Source organism: Mus caroli, unplaced genomic scaffold (assembly GCF_978045245.1).
Source record: "Mus caroli unplaced genomic scaffold, Mus_caroli_1 scaffold_16, whole genome shotgun sequence".
Lineage (NCBI taxonomy): Eukaryota > Metazoa > Chordata > Mammalia > Rodentia > Muridae > Mus > Mus caroli.
In genome coordinates this window covers 100,401,018-100,416,605 of record NW_028227271.1, presented here as the reverse complement: position 1 = coordinate 100,416,605, position 15,588 = coordinate 100,401,018, and positions in this window count along the sequence as shown.

Here is a 15,588-nt window from a genome sequence, read left to right as displayed (position 1 = left end):
CTCCTCTCCTCTCCTCTCCTCTCCTCTCCTCTCCTCTCCTCTCCTCTCCTCTCCTCTCCTCTCCTCTCCTCTCCTCTCCTCTCCTCTCCTCTCCTCTCTCTCTCCCTTCTCTCTCTCTCTCTCTCACACACACACACACATTAATAATAACAACAAATTTAAATCATTTTTTAATGCAGAGAAAAACTGACTGTGCAGTGCCCAACCACAACTGACACATTTATAACACAATCCAAACACCAAAGGCTCTGGGACATCATGGAAGAGGGGATGAAAAAAAAATCTTAAAACTCTGAGGACCAGAGAGCACTATGAGATTGACAGGGAAGCCTGTGTAGCTGTTTCCCTAGGGTTAAAACTCTCCTCTTAAGGGGAAGTTTGTTAAAACATAGTACATTTAAGTGGAGTTAAAACAAAAAGATATTTTAAGAAGGAAGGTGAAACGACAGATTTTGTTTTAAAGGGAGATAAAACTCTCCATCCTACAGAAAAGCACACAATTCAAAAAAGCTTCAGGAAGTCTGTAAAACTGACCACATTTGCTAGGCTCCTCCCTCCCCAGGTGTGTATAAGCACCAAGGACTGCTGAGAAAAACTCCCAGACAAGCTGAACTTCCTAGAAGAAGCTCAAACCAACTGTGCCACCCGAAAAAGATACCTCTCAACCTGTTGAGCTGCCTGCAGACTGTGCAATGAGCTCCAGGTTTCTAGCTTTCATGACATCCATGGGATGGTCTGTGCTGAGTCATTTCTGTTCCTATAAGTAAGCTGTCTCCCATATTCCTGTAAGCTACCACAATAAAGTTCAGTTCACACAATTGGACTTTGGTGATATCTGAACTTTGGTCTGCAATCAGTTCTCTGTCTTGGGTGAGTAGATGTTTGTTCACATGTCCCAGGGAATAGTGTCACACAGCAAAGATACACGCATGAGATCTTAACAGTATGACTGCCTAATCAATTCAAACAATGATGCTACCTGTTGGCATGCCAATATGAATGGGGGAAATCTCACAGGGCCCCACCACTATATAAAAAGTTCTATCTGCTGAAAGAGGGAGAATTGGTCTTCCCAGGATGATCCTCTTAATTGGCAATCTAGTACCAAGGGGGTCAGTCCTAAAAACATAAGCATTAAAACTCACACTAAATGTGCTCAATAGTTTCTATCTTCTCTCTCTGTCTCTCTCTCTCTCAGAATTTTGGCTATGGATTTGAGAGGAACAGGAGAGGAAGTATGGAAGGGATTGGAGGAAGAAGAAGGGGAAATAATGTGGTTAAAAATAAAGCAAATCTTAACAAAGTTTAAATTTCTCAGAAAAATAAAAAGAATTCAGGGAATTCTAGAGATAGCTCATGAAGTATGTAGGCCTTATATAAAAGAGGGTAATAAATTTTAGAAGTTGACTAAATTCCCTAACAGATAGACCTTAAAGAACATACATTTCTATAATTTTTCTTATGCACTTTGATTTTTTTGATGAATTCCATCCATGCACATGATACGTTCTGATTGCTCTCACCCACACCCTCTCCCATCTCCCTCACTGTCCCATCCATCCCCCTCTTCCATCATAATCTCTTTTTCACAGTCATGTTTCTGTCACCCTTGGCTTGATTAGGGCCATCTGTGAAGTCTCAAAATTGGAACAACCCACAGGAGACAGGTAAGTACTCTAGTGATATGCAACTAAAGATGGTTGTTTTGTCCTCACTCAGGGCCTATCAATAATGAGTTCATAGATCTCAGCAGTAATGGCTATATTCTCATGTACACACACACACACACACACACACAACTCTGGCCATTCTCACCCTTATCCTCCTATCTCTTCCTACTGTGTACTCGTCTGCTCCTGACAAATTCCTTTCTTATAGTAATGTCCCTGTAAGTTCTCTGATGAACCAGGGCTGTCTCTGTGACCATAGGTTTTAAACTCCTGGAGCTTGGTGAGCTCTCTTAGGGTATACAAGTGAGGACAGTGACTACCTCTCTCCAAGAATCTTAGTAATCAGTAGTTCAGCAGGGTGGGTATGGCCCGATGAGTCTTCCAGCTCATTCATTCTTGACTGAGGACGGGCCCAGTCTTGTATAAGCTCAGTGCAGGCAAACATAACTACCGTCAGATCATGACTGTAATGGCAATGTCATGCCCTGAAGATAGAATTTTGCAGCCCTTCTCCCTATCTTCCAACTGTTAACATTCTTTCTGCTCCCTCGTCTACAATATTCCCTGGGTCTTTGAGCTGGTGGTTTAAATGACTTGGTTAAGGCTAATATCTAATCTTTCACTTATTCTCAACATCTTGAAGAGCTGAGTCTCTGTATTTACTACCATTCATTGCAGAAGCTTTTGTAGTGCTGAGAGAAACTTTTGCTTAGGGTATAAACATCAACATTTAGAAAACAGTTTGATATGTCTGCCTATCTGCTCATCAGGAGAGCCCAAGCCCTCCAGAGGCGTTTTTTGTTTTGTTTTGTTTTATTTCATTTTGTGGAATTATCAACTCTCTCATTATCCCAGAAAGCCTAGTATTATATATTTCTTAATACTCAATAAAATTGGGCAAATAAGTAAGCTAAATTGGTGATGAAAAACATAAACTAATAATGAAAATTCAATGGTACAGGATTGTGTTAAAAAACCTAAATTTATCTTTAAAATTTTTGTAACTTTAGTTCATAACCATAAGCATGTACCTGGTTAGGGGCTATACCAGTAATGATTTCCTTTCTCTCTTGACCCCTCCCCCACTTTCCTCTTGCTTCTTTCCTTCTCCCTTTCCACTGTGCCTTCCTTTGGTCTCCCCTCTTTTCCTTTTCATTTGTTTATTCCTTTGAACAGATATTTATTTATTATTTCATCATCAAAGTCTACTTTGGAGACAAATTACATAGCAAGTAGAACAGGGAAAGTTGAATATAAAAAATTTTTAACTAATACAATTGGCATGAAACAAAGAGAACTCTTTTTTTCTTTTCTTCTTCTTCTTCTTTTTTTTTTTTTTTTTTGGTTTGGTTTGGTTTTTCAAGACAGAGTTTCTCTGTATAGCCCTGGCTGTCCTGGAACTCATTTTGTAGACCAGGCTGGCCTCGAACTCAGAAATCCGCCTGCCTCTGCCTCCTGAGTGCTGGGATTAAAGGTGTGCACCACCACTGTCCGGCCAAAGAGAACTTTTAACAACACTGAGTACAGCCAAGCAGACAACCACAGGGGATTAAAAAATAGACCTTCCAATGGGAGGATCAGCATGACTTGGAACTTGAGGAATGTACATGGCTGGGACCTACTGAGGACAGAGACTTCATAGTGAAGTGGAAATTTGTCTGTGAGGTAGAGGCAGAAGCTGTTCTGTATGAGAAAGAGGAAGAGTCACAAATCAACCATTGCCACAAAGCCACTGAAAGAGGTACTAAAGAATCTGTGCACAGAGAAGTGTCTCAACTGTGTAGATGCTAAGGGACTCATAGAGCTATGAGACTTCTGAATGCTAGACCTCCTCTGTCACACAGTGCAGGAGCCAGTAACTGAAGAAGCCAATCATGCTGTGTTTTCTGGGTATTGGCATGATATAGAAACTGTATGGTGGAGAACTGAGCTATAGAATACTGGCAGAAGAATTTTGCCAGAAGAAAAAGCAACATCTCTTCCTCTCCTCTGTTCTCCAGCATCTCATTCTGACAAAGATGAACCAAGTATCGCACAGTGAAAAACACAGTCTTTTCTGTGCCCATCTTAGTGTTCTTAGAACAGGCAAGGAAGAATGAATTTATATCTAATTATGTAACAAATTGCTAATGGCAGGCATACTTTCTATTAACCAGCATTGTGTGATATGCTAGGGATACTGTACTAAGAAAGCATATATAGTCTCATCGTTAAGAGCTTAACCTTCTAGAGGTGAAAAATAATTCAGTCAGACAATGACACATGAGAATTGAATTTTCCTATTTTATGAAGGGAGAGTATGAATGTGATAAGCGATTATTTGAGCAGCCTTGAAATTATGTTTTACATGCATGTCATCGCATTCTTAAATATATCACAGATTTTTTCCAACAAAATTATAAGCATATTTAAAAAGCAAAAGCTAAAGTGACTCCATAGGCAAAACCCTGCAAACAAAAAGGAGTAGTTTGTGATTTAGGATTTATTCAGAATCACAAAAGAAACTCTGCCATAATGGTAGCCCATGAGGAAGAAGTGCTTGGAGAACAAACATTAAATATCCATATGCTTCATTTTGGAATATTTAAACCTCAGAGTTTCAGAGAAATAATAGGGCTATTGAAAGCATATGCAGTAAAATGATGCTGGCCCATAATAGGGAAACACATCATTCAGTGGCTATTGTAGTCATTTGATTATGGATGTTTTACTGTTGGAAGAGATCACATAGATACATTCTGTTCTGAAGGGGTCAATTGAAATATTCTAGTGACTCAGGAAACACAGCACCGAGAATGCCACTAGCCAAACAGAGCCAGCTGTGCTTTGCAGAAGCGAAGCAATTGTGAAATGACCTCATTGTCATCTGCAATGTCAAAGAGAAGCAGAAATATTCCAAGGGCATCTGAGCTGGTGGTAGAGCTGAACATATTTGCAAAACTAAACTAAGTCATAAATGGAAAAGAAATTCCTGTTGGTAGAAAGAGAAAAATCAGAGAGCAATGTAATTAACTGTCTCAGAGAGAATAGGCCTATGTATATTTTATATGACCAAAAATTAATGCAGAAATAATTTTCTACTGTGTAAAGACCATGTAACAAAGGATCAAATTATCTGTGGGTATAAAACTCCCTTGCCTCCTAGTCCATATGGAGAATGATTATGTTAAAATGTGTCTACTAAAGTATCCTAAGTTTACCTGTTAAATACATCATATTTGTAAGGACTAGTTTGAATTTTTAAAGATTTATTTAATTTTATTTTATGTAAATGAGTGTTTGGTCTGCACTACCTGCATTCAGTGACCTCAGAGGGCAGATGAGGGTGTTAGATGCTCTGGAACGGGATCTGAGAAGGTTGTTAGCCACTGTGTGGGCTCTCAGAACCCAATTCAGCTTTCTTTATAAGAGTAACAAGCGAATGGCAAAACAAAAACTAAGTAATATAAAACTCAATAAGATCACATGGTATGACTAATGGGATAGCTAGAATGAGACAGTGTCACAGCCAGATGCTAGTGAGGTTATAGAACACTAACCCACCCATGCACAGAGACGTACAACCAGATGCTGGTAAGGTTACAGAAACACTAACCTACCCATGCATTGCTATATACAACAAGATGCTGGTTAAGGTATAGAGACACTAACCCACCCATTGATATAGAAAATGAATGTGTAAAACAAAAACATTTTGTCACTTTCTTATAAAACTTACTATGTAACTTAGTATAGGGCCCTGCAAATGCAAAATTTCATTTCAAAAACGAAAACTTATTTTCATGTAAAATCTCACAAGCAAATGTTAACATTATCCCCCAAAGAGAATTCCAGATGTCCTTCAATGTATTTTTAACCAAATTAGTAAATCCATGTGTAATGTTGATCCACAGTAAAAAAAAAACCAAAAAACAAAAAACAAGCAAACAAAAACAAAACAACAACAAAAAACAATGTAACAATATATGCAACAACTTATTGTTGCATATCAAGAAATTACAGAGTGGAAAATAGCCAATAAATGTCATATACCTATTATTTCATTTATAACATTTTTAGAAAGATAACATTTTTAGGATCAGAAAACAAATTAGTGATTTTTAGGGGTTAGGGATCTGGGCAAAAGAGGAAAGAGGTACTTGTGATTATAACATAGTTACACAAGTAGTCCTTGTGTTGGGACTACTCTGCTGTCTTACCTTAGATGGTACTTATGTGAACCAGTACTTGACAAGAGTACACACTGCTACACACACACACACACACACAAACACACAGAGAGAGAGATACATAGATACATAGATGACACATAGATGCATAGATAGAAAAGACAGATAGACAGACACTGTGAAGATGGTGAAGATGTCTGAACTGGAGAAGTAGGAGCAAAAGTGTTGAGTTGCCTCTAGCATACTTATAAGATTGAAATATAGTTTCTCAAAATGGATACCTTGGCAGGGAATAGAAGGGGCCCAAGCAGTCTCTGCTGTTAAATCTTATAGCTATATGCAAATAGAAGGAAGCTCTCAGAAGCTACCAGAAAAGCTGGATACAATTTACTCCCTGGTCCTACTAAAAGAGAGAATCACGAACCATACAATTAACTTGAAATATCTGAAGCATAAAAATAGCATAATGAGGTACCCTTGAGGTTGACATTCAACGGTACCTTCTCCTCTGAGGCATTGTCAATTTATAGAATTTCTGAGATCGAAGCTCAAAGTAAGTAAACATAAAGTGACAAGAGTTTGCACAAGTTTAGAAAACCTTAAACTCTCTTTCAAGCAGGAAACAATGTAAACTAGAAGTGACAGAGAAGGAAGAGTCCCATCTAAACACCTTGAGGTTCTACCTAATCCATAGCAAGCATCGCCTAGGAAGAAAGGGTAGAATGAAAGCAGTCAAAACTCTATAAAGACAGAAACCCATCTTCCAAGCATCTCCATCCCCAAGACAAACAGGTATCTGTTATAAGTTCACTGGTCTGCACAGAGAAACAAGAAACTCTTCTCAAGAGGATGTCAGCAAGAATCTCAAAGGATTGTCACAGTTGTTCACATTTGGTTGTGGAGATGTTAGAATGCTTAGATGCAAATTCGAAAAATATATCCTTGCCGGGCATGGTGGCGCACACATTTAATCCCAGCACTTGGGAGGCAGAGGCAGGCAGATTTCTGAGTTCGAGGCCAGCCTGGTCTACAAAATGAGTTCCAGAACAGCCAGGGCTATACAGAGAAACCCTGTCTCGAAAAACAAAAACAAAAACAACCAACCAAACAACAACAACAAAAAAACCCACAAAAAAGCAGAAAGCAGTCAGTGTAGACAGGCTAGAATTAAAAACACTTAAGAGATCCTCCATGATTTTGTGTTTTATATCCATGGATTGGATCAATAATCAAATATCAGAGAAAATTTATGTATTGATTTTAATGAGGGACTGGGAAGACAGAAGTATTTTTAAAACTGTTTTTCCAATGACTGCTTTCCAATGGAACCACTTTACCAAAGCTGCAGGGTGTTATCAGATTTTAGCTGACCTGGAAGAAGGGTAGAACTCAATCCCAGCACTGTGTGTCTGTCTCCATTCAGGAGCATAGTCAGTGAGGGGCCTTAATTCCTCAGAAAGGAGGAGGACCTATGACTGTGTACTCTGCATCCTTCCGCTCAAGGGGACTGGTACCAATAACAGATCAGCAGAACAGAGCTCCTTCCCTCTTTGCCGTAGCACTAGGGGATATTTCTACTTACAACAGTTTCATTTACTTGAAAGATTATGACTATTGATCATATAAAAAATTACAAAGCACATTAAAAGCCCAAACATAAGAAGACACAGGGTGAATATCAGAAGCAGACATAGAAAAAATGCTTGAATTATCAGACTAGAAATTTAAACCCATTAGGATGTATATGATATAAGCTCTAATTGGAAAAGTAGATAGCACTCAAGCACTCAGGAAATATAGGCACAGACATGGAAATTATCAGTAAGAATGGAAGAGAAAAGCTGCAAGTCAGGAGCAGATAAGAATAATGCCTTCACTAGCTGTCCTAGTAGCATGGACATAGTTGGGGGAAGAAACACACCTCTGGGTTCCAAAATGTATCTATAGAAGTATAAAAGCTAAAAGTAAAAAATAAAAAACTAAATAAAACAGGACAGCAATCCAAGTGCATGGCAAAACTATGAAATTGGTTGTGACTTATGTACAATACAAATAACCAAAATGAGAAAAGGGAGAGGGCAGATCAACAGCTGAAATTATAAGCATTGAGAATTTTCCTGGAGGGATGAGGACAAAGGCAAGAAGGGAGAACAGAGGGAGGGAGAGAAGGAGGGGAGAGGGAGAGAAGGGAAGGAAGAAAGGAGAAAGAAAAGGAAGGAATTCAAAAGCAAAGCAGATATCAAAACAAAGCCTAGTCACCTCCCACCACATCTACACATATCATTTTCGATACACAGAAAACCAAAGAAAAAATGCTTAAAAGACTTAAAAGACAGTAGATGGAAAAATCCACCATGCCTGTGTGTAAATGTAATTTTTATTTCTGCTGAGGAAGGGATGAGAAGAGAGCCATACCAGAGCTTTATGAATATATGGCTTAGGCTGAGCCCAAAGTGTTTCTCTCTAACTATCCCTCTGCTTACACCTGGAAGCCTCTAGCCTCTGTACAACCTAATCGTCATGCAAGTCTGGACCTTGAAGGCTTCAGCTTTTTTCTGTTAACCTGGGCCTACAATGTTTCAGCCTTTGATACTTCCTCCTGAACTCTGGCTGGCTCCTTCAAATCAGCTCTTCTGGCTCAAAATCCTCTTCAGGCTGATTGATTCAAATTGGTTTCTGACTGAATTGCTCTGCTTGGAAAAACTGTCTATGAACTCTACAAACTGAACTGCACTGATTGCATGAACTGAACAGAGCTACACAAACTCAACTGAACTTAACTCCACCTCTCCCTTCACTGGTCTTTAGTAGCCTCTCATTCCTGTCTGTTCTCATGAGTGTTGGTTATATCCTATCTCTCACACATTCTGTCAAATCTTTCTCTGATTCATCACTTTGTCTTCCCCTAAATCAGATGTCATTGTTTGAGATTAAAGGTATGTACTAAGAGCTTGTCTGTATTCCAGCCAGATCACATAGACCTAGGACTTTGGATGTGATCCCTTGCCCGAATAGCGATGTTGCTGGATTAAAATTCTTCACCCATAGAAGCAGAGATATGAACCACATTCAACTTTGACTTGAGTAATACACTCCATAAAAGAAAAAAATGAGAGAAAACAAATAAACAAAAACACTAACTACCCTGTGAAATAATTCTTTAAAAGTAGATGTTGTCTGCTGTGGTAGTAGATACCTATTTTCCTAGAACTAGAATGCAGAGGTAGGGGAAGTTTGAGTTTCCCTAAGCAATTCTAGACCAGTCTGGGATGACTAAAGGATCTCATTTCAAAGAAAAGAACAACAACAGAACACAATCACCACTAACAACAACAAAAACAAACCCTGAGAAACACTTTCTCAGACAAAAATTGAAGACACTAGTTATAAAGAGGATTTGGCAGAATTTTCTTTTTCTCTCTTTTTTCTTCCTTTCTCTCTCTCTTTATCTCTCTGTCTTTCTCTCCCTGTCTCTCTCTGTTGCTCTCTGCCTTTCTCTGTCTGTCTGTCTCTCTGTATGTATGTGTGTGTGATGTGTAATGTTATTAGGAAAATCTAGCGTTCTTTTGGTTTTATTTTATCTTTATTTTATTATTTATTTATATGTCTCCAATAGGTCTGGGTAAATTTATGTGTGCCTGTGTTTGTGTGTGTATCTCTGTGTGTGTGTATGTATCGTGTATGTGTGTGTGTGTGCCTGCACATGCACCAACAGAGGCTAGAACAGGGTGTTAGATCCCTGGAGCTAGAGTTACAGATTGTAAGACACCTAATGTAGGTATGAGAATCAAACTCGGGGCTGTGTTTCAATATTTCATCCAGAAAGATAAGAGATTAAATGGATTGAAGATAAGAAAATCAAAATAGATCCAGAAAGATAAGAGATCAAACATAATTGTGCACCATTTTACCTTTAAATTGTTGAGTAATAATCTTTTTTCATCCAGAATGATATAATTTGTATCTAAATTATGTTCACATAGAAGTCCAATTTAAAGGACTACTGGGCAAATAACATATATACAAAAACAGAGTTAAGATGAGTTCCTTATGACTGTGAAAAAACCACATTGTATCACTTTTTACTAGTATTAAAAAGAAATACTAGGTTGTAATAGAGTGGATAGGATACAGAGAGGAAATTACTACTTGAAATCTGTGCAGCGGTTTCACCTTTTTTATGAGATTGAACTGGGGTCATGATCAATTGGAAGTTAATTGTGTCAACTTAGATAATTTTGGAAATGTCAGGAGAAGCATTCCTATAGTGCCAGTACAGCTGAAGACCAAGTGGTGGACAATCATGAGGTCATTCCTGGAAATGGAAGGGAAATGTGCTGTTCCTGTAGAAAACACTTTGCGATTTGCGAGTATGCTTGGTTATTTCTGCTGATGACATTTTATGACAGTTAGATGCTGGTTGCTCCCTCTCACCTCAATCAGTCAACCATGCAAGTGAGCACTAGCAATGGTAACTTTAAGATAAAAATCTACATTTAGTTTTTAATCTTTATTTATATTTATAAATGTTTTGTTTGTGTGCATATATGTGTATCCTGTGTATGCCTGGTGCCCTCAGAAGTCAGGAGAGGGCTTCAGATACTCTGGAATTCAAGTAATGGATTGCATGAATTAAATACCATGTGGATGTTGTGAATCAAACCCAGGTTTTCCACAAAGTAACAAGTGCTCTTAGCTGCTGAGCCATCTCTTCAACCTCAACACATTTTTAAAAAGGGCTTTACTTTTGTTTTACTAATGCCATGTATCCACAATTACAGTGTCATACAGAATAGTAGTTTCCTTAACCTAAAATATGTACTCTACAGGTCTCTCTCTCTCTCTCTCTCTCTCTCTCTCTCTCTCTCTCTCTCTCTCTCTCTCTCTCTCTCTCTCCCCCCCCCTTGGCAACAACTGTTCCTCCTACTACACCCTAGCTCTACAACAGGAACTGTATTAGCATAGAGCTACTGCTTACTACCATAAATCCCACACAATGAATGCTTTGCTTGAATTATTTAATTGAATCTACTAAAGCCTATGTGGTAAGTAGGATCAACCCCATGGCAAGAATGAAGAAAAGACTTGGGTAGGTCTAGTCACCTGTATGAAATCATACAGCTTGGCATGGATAGAGTCAAGCTTTGGGTCTATAATAGACTGCCTTTCCCTAGAGCCTATCTTATTGCCACCATGATACTGTGAAATATATGAGTTTCTAATCAACATCTATTACTATCTGGCATTAAGTTTACCCAAAGCCAGAGCCCTCTTTACTTTATCAGGTTTGTATTCTATTGCTCCCTTACATGTCAGCTAAACTGGTGCTCTCCTTGTCCATTCCTACTGGTGGGCTGCTTCTCTAGATCCCTGCTTTCTTGTCATTTTTAAAACTGCAAACAAACAAACAAACAAACAAACAAACTTAATTTTGTTCCACTGAAGAACCTCTTCCCAGTAACTAAAATATCTTTGTTTCCTTCTGAAATTAAAATATAATTGCGTCATTTCCCTATTCTGTAACCTTCCTTCAACTCCTCCCACATCCATCCATCTCCCCATAAGATCCTTCCTAAACTCCTAGCACTTCTTCTTTAATTATTATTGTTTCTCTCTCACACACATACACCCTCATACATAAATGCATAAATATATACCTGCTGAGTCCACTCAGAGTTATTTATATGTGTAAGTCAGGACTTACCACTTTCTCCACATTTTTAATGGCTATAGATCCCTTCCAACCCTCTCAGTCTGAGCACTGGTCTCTACATGAGCTTAACAGCCTATCTCCATTCACTAACCCTTCAATCATTTACTCTCTGTAGCTCTCACTCAGTAGTGAGGGCATTCTCTGAGTTTCCTGTAAATGTAAATGTTGCTTTTGTTTCCTCAGATGGAGGGATGAGATGAAAGCCATACCCAAGCTGTGTGAATACATGGCTTGGGCTGAGTCTAGAGCATTTCTATATAACTATTCCTAGGTCTAGGCCTGGAAGCTTCTAGCCTTCATACCCTCTCATTTTCTACAGACATTAGAGGCTTCATCTTCCGGCCTCCATTTGTTAACCCAGACCTAGAATGTTTCAGCATCTGAACACAGATACAGAGACCAAGCTGGGAGTGGGTGGACCCAGATCTGTTAAGATTTTGAGGGAATAACTATAACAAAGAAACAAAGATCCCAATCAAGTCATCAAATATTCAAACCTCAGAGAAAAACTTCACACTTGAAAACTATGATAAGCAGGAAATACACTGAATAAAGGAAACATTTCTGAGACCATCAGGCTAATTCTCCGGGGCAGAGTCAGTGCAGTGGAGAAACTGACCCATTGCAGCATAGTTGTCATGACAGTAGCCCAGAGATGCAGCATGGAACACAGATTCCTTTGGCAAAAACTGATTTCCTGCTGTGTTAAACTACTTACATATTTGGATTTTTTTTTAAATTACTTTTGTCTCTGTTGAGATTAGTTTCTAGGAATATCTGTAAGATTGTCTTGAGTACATTTATTGATATGGGAAAACCCATCTTAAAACTATGGACAGACCCATTCCTCACACAGGGGCTACTGGACTGTATGAAAGGGAGACCGTGAGCTAAGCTCAGACATCATGCATAGTGGGCTACTTGTGGCCAGCTGCTTCATGCTCCTGTTGCCTCAATGTAGGCAGCCAATGCCTAAAAGATGGCGCCGGTACACTGTGGCTGTAAACAACACCACTGGGCAGGCACTAGCCCGAATCTGGTGCCAACCCCTCCTGAGCAGGTGCATGCAAATTAAGGTGCTGGCAGACTGACCAATCCCAGGAGGACACAAAGCTTTTCCCTGTGCTGGGGTGTATATAAGGAGTCCTCCCTGGGTTCCCGGGGTTCCCATAGCATTGAGGCGTTCCTGCAATAAAGCTGTTGAGAAGAATCCGACCGTGTTGCGTTTTCCTTGCTGGACAAGGTGGGCGTAACAAATTGGTGGCTGGCACAGGGACCCAAGGATCTCGTGGATTCAGAACTCTTCAGCTGAGGAACGGCGGTACCGGTAAGTCTCCCAAATTGATCCCTGGTTAAAAGGGGGGATATGTTTTTCTCGCCTGTGGACCCAGTGTGGGTAGCTCTTATCCTTGTTGTTTCGTTTTTTTTTTGTAATTTCTGGTCTCTGCTTTTGTTTGATAGAAGCAGTTAAGGCAGGTCAGAAAATTCTCACGGAACAACAAGAAAGTATGTCAGAGGAAGATAGGAAATGCATAAGCAAAAGAAAGAAAAGGGGTGAAAAAGAGAGAGAGAAAAGGAGAAGGGAGAAAAGGCAAATTCAAAAGGAAAAGGAAATAATGAGAAAGAAAAGGAAATAGCAAAAATATATCCCTCATTAAAAGACTTAACAATAAGTTCAGCAAGTTCTGACTCCAGTGACTCAGAGCTTGATAAAGATGAGGAAGTTGACCTAGAAGAGAGGCAGCTCGGTATGAGAGGGATAGGTATGATCCAGATTGGTCATACAAAACCAATCCTTTAAAAAAGGGGGAGTCGGCTGGCAAAAGAGTAAAATCCAAAGTGCCGACTGCTCCACCTTTTAACCCTGAGTATACAGGTAAAAAGGAATCCACAAAAGCTGGTAAACAAGGTACCTCATTTTGCCCAGAGGTTTGGAAGGAAGTTGGACTGACTTTCCCTGTCTTCTTAGATGGCCAGGGATGATGGTATCATGAGCCCATAGATTTTAAAACTATTAAGCAACTGTCTGAGTCAGTCCGTACCTATGGGATGAGTGCAGCTTTTGTAGTTGCACAGGTTGAGGCGCTTGCTAGATATTGCCTCACCCTGGGGGACTGGAATAATATTACTCGGGCTTGTTCGTCATCTGGACAGTATTTAGACTGGAAGTCCTTGTCCTATGAATATGCAAACAGTCAGGCAGCAGCAAATTTAGCCACAGGACAAGATCCTCAGAGACATTGGGATGCAGACATGCTTCTGGGTTTAGGACGTTTTGCTTTAGATCAAACAAATTATCCTGAAGCAGTCTATGCCCAAATAAATGAGGTAGCTACCAAAGCCTGGAAGGCATTGCCCAACAAAGGCGCAGTCTCAGGCAATATTATGAAAATCTTGCAGGGTCCCACAGAACCATTTTCAGATTTTGTAGCATACCTCGTTGAAGCAGCCGCTAGAATTTTTGGAGACCCTGATATAGCTATGCCTTTGGTGAAGCAGCTAATATATGAGCAATGTACTAAAAAATGCAGAGCAGCCATTATACCCTATAAACATAAAAGTTTAGAAGTATGGATGAAGGTTTGCAGAGAACTAGGGGGCCCGTTAACCAATGCAGGCCTAGCGGCAGTGGTAGTGCAGTTGGGCAAGTTTAGCAATGATGCTTGTTATAAGTGTGGCCAAAGAGGACATTTTAGAAGAAACTGCCCTAAAAATGAAAAACGGGCCACATTAGATAAACCTAGACAACCAGGCTTATGCCATAAATGTAGGAAGGGAAAACATTAGGCTAATGAATGCAGATCTACAAAGGATATAGAAGGCCGACCATTACAAGCAGGATATGGTGGCACCAGGCCAAAAAATGGACAGCGGGGCCCACGTCTCCAGGGCCCTCAAATATATGGGCTCTTCAGAAAGACCAGAAGAAACCTTGGCCGTCTCTCCATCATCCGAGAGACCACAGAGAGCCACTACTGGCTCTGCAGTATTGGACCTCCACTCCACCACCAGACTCGTATTAACCCCACAGATGGGGGTACAGCCCATAGATACAGATTTTAAAGGCCCCCTTCCCAAAGATACTGTAGGACTATTGCTTGGCCGCTCATCTTCTGCTTTAAAAGGATTACAAATTACCCCTGGAGTGATTGATCCAGATTATATGGGGGTTGTGAAAATCTTAGTGGCCTCCCCCAGTGGCATTTGAGCTATCTCCCCAGGAGATAGAATTGCTCGATTATTACTGTTGCCAAGTTTGCATAAATATTTTCCAGCAAATAATAAAATAAGAGGAGAGAGTGGACTAGGTTCTACAGGTTCTCAGTTCACTTTCTTATCAATGGAATTAGGAGATCGCCCCATGTTAACTTTGGAGGTTGAGGGACGATCCTTTCTGGGGTTGTTAGACACAGGTGCAGATCGCAGCATCATCTCCACTCATGATTGGCCGCCAAAATGGCCTTCACAAATCTCATCTCAAAGCCTCCATGGTCTAGGTTATGAGACTGCTCCCCTTATAAGTGCTAAGTAATTGACTTGGAAAAATGAGAAAGGTAAATCAGGGAAATTTTTTCCTTATATTGTGGATATTCCTGTGACCCTATGAGGTAGGGATGTCTTAACCAAAATGGATCTTAGACTAACTAATGAGTATTCCCCACAAGCCTGAGAAATTATGTCTAGTATGGGCTACACTCCAGGAAAAGGGTTAGGAAAGTCATTACAAGGCATGACTATGCCAGTGCCTGCAAAGTTCAAACAAGATAAAAAGGGATTGGGTTTTTCCTAGGGGCTGTTGAGGGTGGTATACCCATTACTTGGAAAACAAAGGAGCCTGTATGGGTTCCTCAGTGGCCTCTTTCCTCTGAAAAATTAGTAGCTGCCAGAGAATTAGTAGAGGAACAATTGAAATTAGGACATATTAAGCCTTCCCAGTCACCTTGGAATACACCCATATTTGTGATTTAGAAAAAATCAGGCAAATGGAGGCTCCTGCATGATCTTCGAGCCATTAATAATCAAATGCAGATTATGG